The 12,500-nt window shown below is 30.6% G+C and overlaps 1 long non-coding RNA gene across 1 annotated transcript; it reads left to right on the top strand.

Annotated features, from left to right (window-relative positions):
• Window positions 1-6,837: 6,837 nt before the first annotated feature.
• Window positions 6,838-8,827, top strand: LOC147844558 (uncharacterized). The gene is made up of 4 exons (XR_015490684.1): window positions 6,838-6,974; window positions 7,658-7,715; window positions 7,831-7,894; window positions 8,009-8,827. It is a non-coding gene; the product is annotated as an uncharacterized LOC147844558 (long non-coding RNA).
• Window positions 8,828-12,500: the final 3,673 nt, after the last annotated feature.

Genomic DNA, 12,500 nt, shown 5'->3' with positions numbered 1-12,500 from the left:
AGAGGGATGTTTCAGAAAGCAGTGAATATGTGTACGCTGTGATATTCAGTGAGCATAAAACCAATACACGGCGGTTGACCTTTGAGTCGTAAATGCTTTTTCCTTGAAATGTCTCCCGGCTGCAGAGTAAATCAGTGAATATTCATCATGAAGGTCTATAACACAATAGCAAAGTTAATTGGAAAGGCAGTGTTCTTGGCGCGGGTTCATCACAACACAATCGCACACGTCTGCCAAGAACAGAAGGTTGTACAGGCGTCATGAATGGAGCAATCGCTGTTCAATATTTGGCACAATTGCACTTTTTATTCTGTGGAGCAGATGTTCGCCGTACAGCCCCGAAACAAAGAGCTGATGGAGAATTCAGACCTTATCTCAATGTCATTTGGCACATTTAATGGCAACATGCTTTAATAGGCAGATGATGGGGAGGATTGGGTTACTGTTGCACAAAGCTGGATGAACAAACTCTGAGTTCAAGAGAAGGTTCAGAGTCGACAAAACCAAACAACTGTAACTATCCATTCATCCATCCATCCATCCATCCATCCATCCATCCATCCATCCATCCATCCATTCATCCATCCATCCATCCAACCATCTGTCTATATAGTAAGTTCATTTATCCACCCATCTATATTGTAAGTCCATCCATCCCTCCATCCATCAATCTAAATTGTAATTTTGTCCATCCATCCATCCATCCATCCATCTATCCATCCATCCATCCATCCATCCATCCATCCATCCATCCATCCATCCATCCATCCATCCATCCATCCATCCATCCATCTATATTATAAGTCCTTCCATCCATCCTTCCATCCATCCATCCATCCATTCATCAATCCATACATACATACATCTATATTATAAGTCCTTCCATCCATCCATCCATCAATCTAAATTGTAATTTTGTCCATCCATCCATCCATCCATCCATCCATCCATCCATCCATCCATCCATCCATCCATCCATCTATATTATAAGTCCTTCTATCCATCCATCCATCCATACATCCATCCATCCATCCATTCATCCATCCTGTAAGTACATCCATCCATCCATCCATACATACATACATACATTCATACATACATACATTCATCTACTGTATATTATAAAATTGTTTACCTGTCCATCATCCAGCCATCTGTCCATCCATCTATCTTAATAAATTGTATCTATTCATCCAACCATCCATCTTTATTGTAAGTTCATCCAGCCATCTGTCCATCCATCTATCTATTTTGTAAGTTTGTCAATTCATTCATTCATTCATTCATTCATTTATTCATTCATTCATTCATTCTTTCATTCATTCATTCATTCATCCATCCATCCATCCAACTAAATTGTAATTCTGTCCATCCATCCATTTGTCCATCCATCTATATTGCAAATCCACCCATCCATCCATCTATCCATTCATCCATCCATCCACATATAATGTATTGTATTGTATTGCATATATTGTATCCATTCATCCAGCCACCCATCCATCCATCCATATCATAAGTTTGTCCATCCATCCATCCATTGTAATTTCAACCATCCATTCATCCATCTATATTGCAAGTCCATCCATCCTTCCATCCATATTGCAAGTTTGTCCATCCATCTATCCATTCATCCTTCCATCCATCCATCCATCCATCCATCCATCCATCCATCCATCCATCCATCCATCCATTTCGTGAGTTTGTCCATCCATCCATCCAACCATCCATCCATCCATTTCATAAGTGTCCATCCATCCATTTATTTATCCAAATCGTAAGTTTGTCCACTCATCCATCCATCTACTTTGTAAATTTGTCCATGCATTCATCCCTCCATTCATCTTGTAAGTTTGTCCATCCAGCCATGTTGCAAGTTTGTCCATCTATTCATTCATCCATCTATATTGTAAATTTGTCCATCCATCCATCCATCCATCCATCCATCCATCCATCCATCCATCCATACATCCATTTATCCATACATCCATACATCCATCCATACATCCATCTATATTGTAAGTTTGTCCATCCATCCATCTATATTGATTATGTGTTCATCCATCTTTACTGTACATTTTCCATCCATCCATCCATCCATCCATCCATCCATCCATCCATCCATCCATCTCGTAGTTTGTCCATCCATTCATCAATCCATCTATATTGTAAGTTTGTCCATCCATCCTTTTATATTGCTAGTCCATCCATCCATCCATCCATCCATCCATCCATCCATCCATCCATCCATCCATCCATCCATCCATCCATCCATCCGAAATAAAAAAGTGCAGAATATGGCCTGCTTGAATCTTTTGGACAACCCAAACAATGCAGATGTTTGTTTAGCAATCAATAGGCTCAACTAGGCGAGCAGGACTCTAAGTGACAGTTCTGACATTATTAAGTCATTGGATCAGTACCTCAGCATAATTACAAAGGCAAAATGGCAGCGCTGTCAGTCACATATGGGAAATTATGTGCAGAGATTGTGGCACACGATGACAGACGGAGACGCTTATCAGAGCAGGTTCAGGTGAAATGATCTGACATTCGCTTTCAGCGCTGCGTCCCAAAACACGACAGAAGAAAAGCTGCGCTTGAGGGTGTCAGACATGTTTAAACAATTTCCAAAGAAACCACGAGTCCTCACGCACACACAAAAAACAATCACTTTCTGTTGTTTTGTGTGCTCAGGATGGTTGTTGGGGTAAAGCTGGTTTATATTCAGACTTTCTGCTTTATAATATACTGTCAGAAAAGTATTCTTTGCAAATGCTAATCGGGGAAATCTTACTAGCAGCCAATAAGTATCGAAGTATGACCTTTTTACAGTCAATTAATTATTGCTAATGTTTTTAAAGTCACACATACATGCAATTTCAGACAGAATATTCTAAGTTGTGTGTCACAAGTTGAATGCATGTGTGACTTTTAGACCAGCTTTACCTCAATATAATGGTTTAAAATGGTTCAAGATGATGTTTTTTTTTAAAACAGATTGGCCCTAAAACAGAGCCCTGGTGCACTCCCTTGATAAAAACAATGTTAAACTGAATGTTTAGTACTTTTTTGGTTAGATTTGGCTGGACGCACAATAAACGACAGCATGCATAAAGTCACGTTTTAACTTTGTGACTGTCAAATACCAGCAAGAAAACAGAATCCATATATTTGATGCGAACATTTCGATCTTAACGTTTCTGCTAAGGTTGGTGTTCGTGTTTGTCAGCAATGGGCTTTTTGGTCAGCAACTTTTTAGTTTTCTTCATCATTTAAATACTAAACAATGCAATATAGCGTGATTAAGAGTTATTTTATATGGTTTAATAAGCGTAGTTGAGAATGTTTATTGTTTCATTATGTTTATTACCAACTAATTTTTCACATGAACCAAGTTATTTGGAATAGGGGAGAGCGGGGCACAAAGTAACACGTTTTGGTTTTGGTCAAAAAATTAACAAAGTGTATATATATATATATATATATATATATATATATATATATATATATATATATATATATATATATATATATATATATATATATATATATATATACATGCACAAATACATATGTGTATTATTGTTAAAATAATAATAATAATAATAATAATAATAATAATAATAATAATAATAATATAAACAAAAAAACAAACAAATACATATGTGTATTTAAATATCTAATAATATTAACAACAACAGCAACAGTAACAACAACAACAACAACAGCAACAATAACAACAACAACAATAATTATAATAATAATAATAATAATAATAATAATAATAATAATAATAATAATAATAATAATATAAACAAAAAAAAACAAACAAATACATATGTGTATTTAATTATCTAATAATATTAACAACAACAGCAACAGTAACAACAACAAGAAAAACAACAATAATAATAATAATAGTAATAATAATAATAATAATAATAATAATAATAATAATAATAATAATAATAATAATAAACAAGCAAACAAACAAATACATAAATACATGTTTTTGATTGATTGATTGATTTATTTGATTTAATAATAATAATAATAATAATAATAATAATAATAATAATAGTAACAATAAAAATAAAAATAACAATAATAATTCTATAGCATTAAATTAGTTAGACCAATTCAAGTAAACAACTATCACTTCAAACATATTCCACTTCTATTTTTATTATTAGCAGTTTAGAGACCACAGTGACATTGCAGTCATCATCTTAAACGCATAATGAATGAATGTAACATTTCTGTAATGTGCTGCTGTGCTGCTATATTTTACAAAACACCTTTTAAAAAGTAGACTAGTATGGTATGTGTGAATATGATGCCGTGCCGTGCTTTACTCCATCTGAAAGCATGACCTTCTGCTTTATAAATCTGATGAGTTCACACAGGTCTACTTTTTCTCTACTCTACAGCCTTCAAACTGCAGTGTAAAGTAAATTGGAAATGCTAACATGACGTCCCTTTACATCATATATGACATGAGTGTATTGCAGTGATTTAGAGCAGAAGCTTGTGCAAAACGCGGAAGCAGTAAGTCACCACACACACACACATACACACACATGCATTTATTGTATTATTCTGCTGTGACCCTCAGGTCTGAATTTAATCAATGCAACTGCATGTTTATAATAGATATCCAATACACCAAGATGACGCACACACTTTGAGTTGTTCTTGTTTGTTTGGTTGTTTATTTATTTAAGCACCACTGGGAAAATATCACAAGATGCCTTATAATAAACTGAAGTGTCTAAATTAAATTAAATTAAATTAAATTAAATTAAATTAAATTAAATTAAATTAAATTAAATTAAATTAAATTAAATTAAATTAAATTGAAAAAGTCTCCACTGGAAAAATACTATAAAATGCCATTAAAATGATTACATAGCGATGTGTGTTAAAATGAATAACAATAAAAAAAATTAAAAAAATGAATAAACAAATAAATATTAATAAATTAAAATGAAAAAAATATATATTAAACTTTAAAAAAGCCACATTATTCACATAAAAATAAAATAAAATAATATAAAAATAAAATAAAAAATAAAAAATAAAATAAAATTGAAAAAGTCTTCACTGGAAAAATACTATACAATGCAATTATTTTGATTATACAGCGATGCATGTCAAAATGAATTATATATATAAAAAAATAAAAAATAAAAAAATAAAAATTAAATAAAGCTATTTATATAAACATTAAATTAAAATAAAATAAATTAAATTAAATTAAATTAAATTAAATTAAATTAAATTAAATTAAATTAAATTAAATTAATTTAATTAAATTAAATTAAATTAAATTAAATTAAATTAAATTAAATTAAATTAAATTAAATACAATTAAATTAAATTAAAATTAATTAAATAAAAAATTAGAAAAAAAATATTATATTAAAAATAAATACATTGAAATTAAATAAAATGTAAATATAAAATAAAAAATAATATAATATTTCAATTAAATTAAATAAATTAAAATGCAATTCAATAATAACACTATATTAAATTAAATCACATTAAACTAGATTAAATTATTACCTCCAATGGGAAAATATGAAAAGCTGTGATTATATTAAATCAAAAGCACATTAAAAATATAATATTAATTATTATTATATAATTGAATATGATAAAAATAAATAAATAAATAAATAAATAAATAAATAAATAAATAAATAAATAAATAAATAAATAAATAAATAAATAAATAAATAAATAAATAAATAAATAAATAAAAAAATAAATAAATAAATAAAGTTAAAAAAATGTATATAAACAAAAAAATAAAAAAATAAAAAAAAACTGTATGGAAAAAATTGTATAAAAAATATGCAGCAAAGGCCAGGAGAAATGCACTGCTAATGTACTGATCATCAATAATGGAAAGGCAGAGTGTTTCCAACATTGCTAGCCACCTTCCACTTGCACTCCCTAACGAAGATTTTTGCATTAAAAAGGAAAATCATACACAACCAGCATCAGACAGAGAATAACCAGAAAATCTGTCCCAGTGCAGCTTTCTGAGTTTGCACATTTTCATTAAGACTAAATGTATGAGCTCTGAAACTTCCAGAATATTTGACCATATCTCAAGTCAAAGGTCAAGCAAAAAGTGATTCCTCTACCCTTAAGCAAATTACATAGGGACTGTTTTAATTTCATATTTCTGCACAAGTGTGTTGAGCGCAATAGGCTGTAAAGCCCCATATACAAACATGTTTTATAGTACAATAAAAAAGCAGAGCTCTCTTGCAGGATTACTCAGTGTTTTGCATCATCCATTGTTCTTTCTATTCTAACAAGATCCCCGCTGATGAAAGAGCCTCCTGCACGGGTGTATCGCTCTGTACTTTTACTTTATGTACTAAACTCTAGTGTTGTTTGACGAGTGGTCAGCATCATAGTATTTTTCTCTGAATTTTGACTTGAAAGGTCTGTTTTAGATTCATCTAATATGTTCTGCTGTTTTTATATCAGATGCTGTACATGTGGATCACTGGTGTCAAACTCAGTTCCCGGAGGGCTGCAGCTTAAACAGTTCAGTTCCAACCCTAACTGAACACACACTCAAAAAAATGAATTATGGCTTTAGTTGGTCCAAAGAATGTAACTATGTTTAAATTAAACAATTTGCTTATGTTTGTGTATTAAAAATAAAAGCGTTGTGTTGGAAAAAATTAGAAAAAGTCAGTTTTTACATTTAAACAGCTCGCTTAATTAACATGAATGAAAGGGAGTAGTGTTGCCTCTGCAGTACTGCATTTTGGTCAATAGGTGGAGTAATATGTGCACATGCGCAGTTTCAAAACAACACAGGAAGTAAGAAGATTCAAACCACAACGATCACTCTCAGCTTGGCGCCATATTATGGGAATCAAAAGATGAAGATTACAGTACAAATTGAGAATGTGCACAAAGCTTTCCCCAATGTGGACACACAGGTAAGATTTTTTTTTTACTTTTTATGTATTTATACTGAGGCTGTGACAACATTTGAATCATAAATGTACTCTCTTGTAATACTATGTTGTGTTTGTGTATAGTATTGCTATGAAATTGCCATGTTTCCTGTGTCTTTTCCACATTATAGACAGATAAATGTATAGTTTGTTTTGCATTCCTGTGAAATTTTATACTTAGTATATATTAACTCCCCCAAAATAAAGTTGCAAACGTTTGTAGTAAGGAATAATTAGTCAGTTAGAATAGTCTAAGCTTTTCACTCATCATAGCACACGTGCTGCTGATAATGTGACAATTAAAGTGATTTGATTTTTTATTTGATTTGATAGTCTTTATTTTAAATGAGTGTCAAGCAGTTTGTCGAGTTTGAATGCCAGTTTTGATAACTTACATAAAGTTTATTAAAATGTGGTGTTGGCACATTGTTATTTATTATCTAATTGTATTATTCAAGCCTGTTAACTTAAAAAAAAAAATCAGCAAAAATGCATATGTGACACTTAAATAGTATGACATCTAGCATGATGACATATTTAATGTAAGCTTATTTGTTTGGTCATCTAACACGTTTAAATTTTTAAGTTTAGTAGTTTGCTATTTATATTATTATATTTTATTATTTTAAATCTTTGCTCACTCACATCTATTTTCTCCCTCACAGGTTTACAGCTCAACCTCTAAAGTCCCAAATCTGGCTGAGGAGACTGTGGATCATCCAGGTACTATGCCTTTAGATGCCTATACACACATTAAAATGATGTACAGTAAAAATTACTAGTAATTTTAACTACTAATTATTAAGTAAATTACTAATTGTCATTTCATGTCATTTAGAACATCACCAGTGGAAAAAAAGGTGTGAATGCATCCTCAAAGCCCCTAAGTGAGGGAGTGCAAGGTAAGCTATTTTATTTTATTTTTTTAAACATTTTGTATTTTCCTCTTAAACCAATTCCTCCTTTCACCTTTGATCTGTTGGTAAATGTTTTATTTTTTTACCTGACTTTTTTAGGATGCTGGGCATGATGAAGCGCAAACCTTGATGTGCAACACCACCTTATGAATCTACAGTAGTTACATTGACATTTAGCCGACTCTTTTATCTAAAGTGACTTACAATTGAGGACACATTCAGCAAATCAACAAGAAGAGGCGATACACCCAAGATGTGCTAATTATACAAAAAAATTTAAGAATTAAGAATGCTTCTACATGTGGTTTGTCAAGCCCACAAACCTGTGTGAAGCAGACTTCATGCACAATGTTTTGTTTTTTGTTTTTTAGATATAGGGAGTGGTTGTAAGAAAGTGTCTGGTGCAAATGTGCATAAATGGTGCAAGTGTCAGAGAGATAAATGTGTGTAGCTATTGCATGTTCTGTGATGGTTGGTCTAATTTATGGTGTAGTGCTGATTGTGGTACTTTGCTTTAAAATGTTAATCTTTCTTTGAACAACTGAAGTGTTATCTGCTTTTTCAGTGTAAAGAAGGTACAATATAGTTTACAAAAGAAGACTTAATTTTTCTAAGTATATTTTTGATAAATCATTTGAAGGCAGAATATTGTTTTTGAATGTTTTTGTAATATATGAAAAGTATTATTTTGAAAAGTGTATTTTATGATGTTTTTCTAAGCATATTTTTAAAATCATTTATTGTTTTCAATTTGCTTCATACTTGTATTACTATTATTTTAATAGTATTAATATTTTAACTTATTGTAATAAGTGAAGATACAGATAAAGACAGTATTTGGATTTTGATAATCATTTTATTGCTGGAAAATGTGTAAAACTGTAAAAATGCTATTGAATAAACTAAATGAAACGGAAACAGTTTTTTTTTATTTGGTTAAACATAACAATATCAATTTTACAATAATTGAACTTGAATAACTACATTGATTAAAGCTAAATTATAAATGTTACGTTGATTGAACTAAACAACATTACATTACCTTTATGTAACTAACTTAAGTCTACTAAAATTAATATTCTTTCTTAAAGGTAACTTAACTCAGTTACGTGGAACCAGTGGACAAAAAAAAGTTAATTAACGCCAACATATCATTTTTTTGAGTGCACCTGATCAAACTTATTAAGTCCCTCAGGCTTGTTTGAAACCTACGGGTAACACCACAGTCACACTAGAGTTTGAGCTTGCGGTATTCTGTTGAACAGAGCTGCAAAAAGAAGCCGGGATAAACAAGATGATTAAACATTTAAAAAAGTGAGCGATTGCTCCATGTTTTAAAATTCTGTCCATGGTTTGATCCTCCATGGGTCTCACGCAATCATATGATGTGATTTCGCAGGTCAGAGTTCACCAAGCTTGAACTTTCCAATGCAGCGAACTGTAAAACTGGCCGCACAACCTTACTTTCCCGTCTGACGCATTCCCATGCGTATGAATTGAAGCCAATGGGAGAAAAGTGCAGTGTGACCGCAGCTTAAGTGTGTTGAAGCAGAGATGGAACTGAACTGTGCAGGGCTGTGGGTTGAGTTTGACACCCCTGATGTGGATGATATTAATGCAAGACACTGCATAAAACTTAAATTTATTTATTCAATAATTTAATATTTTATTTATTTATTTATTTATTTATTTATTTGTTTGTTTGTTTGTTTGTTTGTTTGTTTGTTTGTTTGTTTGTTTGTTTGTTTGTTTGTTTATTTTTATTTACTTGTTTATTTATTTATTTATTAACTTGTTTGTTTGTTTGTTTGTTTGTTTATGAGAGAGTGCATCAGGACTATAAGTTTTCAAAACCCTCATCTTTATATTATTATTATTCCTATTATTATTATTATTATTATTATTATTATTATTATTATTATTATTATTATTATTATTATGAAGGAGTGCACCAGGGCTCTGTTTTGGGACCCATTCGTATTCAAAAACATCATCTTAAACTATCTTGAACATACAGTTATTGTTGTTATTATTATTATTATTATTATTATTATTATTATTATATATATATATTTTTTTTTTGGTTTAATCCCTTTATTAATCCGGGGTCGCCACAATGGAATGAACCGCTAACTTATCCAGCATATGTTGTACACAGCGGATGCCCTTCCAGCCACAACCCATCACTGAAAAAACACTCAAACACTTCCATTCACACTCATACACTACGGCCAATTTAGTTTACCCAATTGCCCTATAGCGCATGTGTTGGGACTTTGAAGGAAACCGGAGCACCCAGAGGAAACCTACACCAACACAGGTGTAACATTCAAGCTCCACACAGAAATGCCACCATGCTGCCCTTTTATTATTATTATTATTATTATTATTATTATTATTCTTATTATTATTATTATTATTATTATTATTATTATTATTATTATTATTATTATTATTATTATTTTATAAGGGAGTGCACCAGGGCTCTATTTTGGAATCAATGCTTTTTAAATGGACCAATAACAGCAGATTAGTCTTATATAAAGGAGTGGTTTGGGGACAAATGAACCTCTGAACGAATCAAATGGGAGTCTTTGGGATGATTAGACAAAAATAAATGCAGATTATAAGACAATGAAAGTGTTTCTGACCTTGCATGCCTATCAGCTTACTGTTGGAAACCCCAAAACCAAAATATGACCTTTTATAATGTAAAATAGGGGCTCTTTAAAGTCTGTAATAATGCTTGGTTTCTGTGCTTTCTGCCTGCTTTGGTAACTGTATTTGAATGCAAGCCAGCAAGAAACCCTTTACTCAGGTTATGAACTGTAAATGTAATATAAGGTGTTTTATTAAGAGAGAGCATGGCTTTGACGTGCAGTGATGTGAGGATCAGTTCAAATGTCCTCTAATTTGGGGTGTGTGACGGGACGGGCCCCTGATGGGGGTCTGGACGTCCGTCAGGGGCTGCTGAGATCCAGAGCCGCTCTCTGAACTCCAGGCTGTCAATCAATCAGAGTCCGAACACCAGAGCTTTAATTATCGGCTGTTTGCAGAACCGGCAGGAGGTCAGCACTGAACAGACAAGTCAAACGCTAGCGTGTGTGTGTGTGTGTGTGTGTGTGTGTGTGTGTGTGTGTGTGTGTGTGTGTGTGTTTGTGTGTGTGTGTGTGAATGTGAGAAAGAGAGTGTATGTGTGTGTGTCAGTGTGTATTTGTGTGTATAATTCTTCATATGTTTTTTTCTATTTAAATAAAATTATAAAAATGCAATGTGCTCTTTGAACTTTACATTTAGTGTACATCTAACTATGATGTTTTAGTGTTTTTCTGCTTAATTATTAATAAAGTATGCCCATGCTCATGCCACTGATCTTTGTGTAAATAACTTTCAGCTTAAATAAATAAACAAATACACAAATAAACAAATAAATAAATAAATAAATAACCAAATGAATAAATAAAGGAATGAATAATTGAATAAATAAATGAATGATTAAATAAACCAAAAATAAACAATAAACAAACAAACAAACAAAAAATTAAACAAATAAATATATAAATAAATAAACAAACAAATAAACAATTAAATAAATGAACAAATAAGTACATAAATAAATATGTAAACAAACAAACAAAAAAAGAAACAAATAAACAAAATAAAAAGAATAAACAAATAAACAAATACATACAAAATACATACGTACATAAACAAACAAATAAACAAACAAACAAATAAATAAATGAATAAATAAATAAATAAACTAATAAACAAACAAACAAACAAACAAATAAATGAATAAACAAACAAACAAATAAACGAATAAATAAATAAATAAATAAATAAATAAATAAATAACTTGATTCACAACAGATGCAAAAATTATAATCAAAAACAACCTAAAATATGATTATCATATTTAATTTAAATTCTCAATTTCACAAATAAATTTCTCATTTTGCACATAATAATATATATAGTATGTCAACTATCTTATGCTACTGGTTATTTTTCATTTCCCTCAAAGTTTTCATTTATATGTGTATGATATTTCTTATATAGTTTCTATTATTCAAAGGGCAACATGACATGATGTTCTGTAACCATAACCTGTTGTCAGGCAACTGCTAATTACAGCACTGTACTTTATAAATATAGTATGACTGTGAACATTATGACTGTGTCATTTTGCCCTTTGAATATAACAGAAAGTTTAATTCATAATGTTATTATGCATGCATTATGAATCATCTATAAAGCTGTCATTCTGTATGAACAATTATTCACATGAATCATCCACTTCTGAATAGCAGATCACATTAGCATCAGGCCTTCATGATACTCTTTCTAAAAGTGCTTCTTTGTAAATATTGTCTTGATTAAACATTTAATTGAAAAACTGAAAGGAGCACAATAAAATAATGACTTAAAAGTGATTGCAATCATTTATTTGTTAATTTAGTTTAACTTTATGATATGACATGCTTTGAAAGTTAGGAAAAAATTAATGAATAAAAAAAAGAAAGAAAGAAAGTAAAAAAGAAAAAATTGAAATAAAAATAATAAATAAATGAAAAAACAGTATTTAATA

The sequence above is a fragment of the Danio rerio genome, chromosome 5 (genome assembly GCF_052040795.2).
Source record: "Danio rerio strain M-AB ecotype USA chromosome 5, GRCz13ab, whole genome shotgun sequence".
Lineage (NCBI taxonomy): Eukaryota > Metazoa > Chordata > Actinopteri > Cypriniformes > Danionidae > Danio > Danio rerio.
Note: the sequence above shows the minus strand (reverse complement) of the source record. Positions and strands in the feature narration are given on the sequence as shown.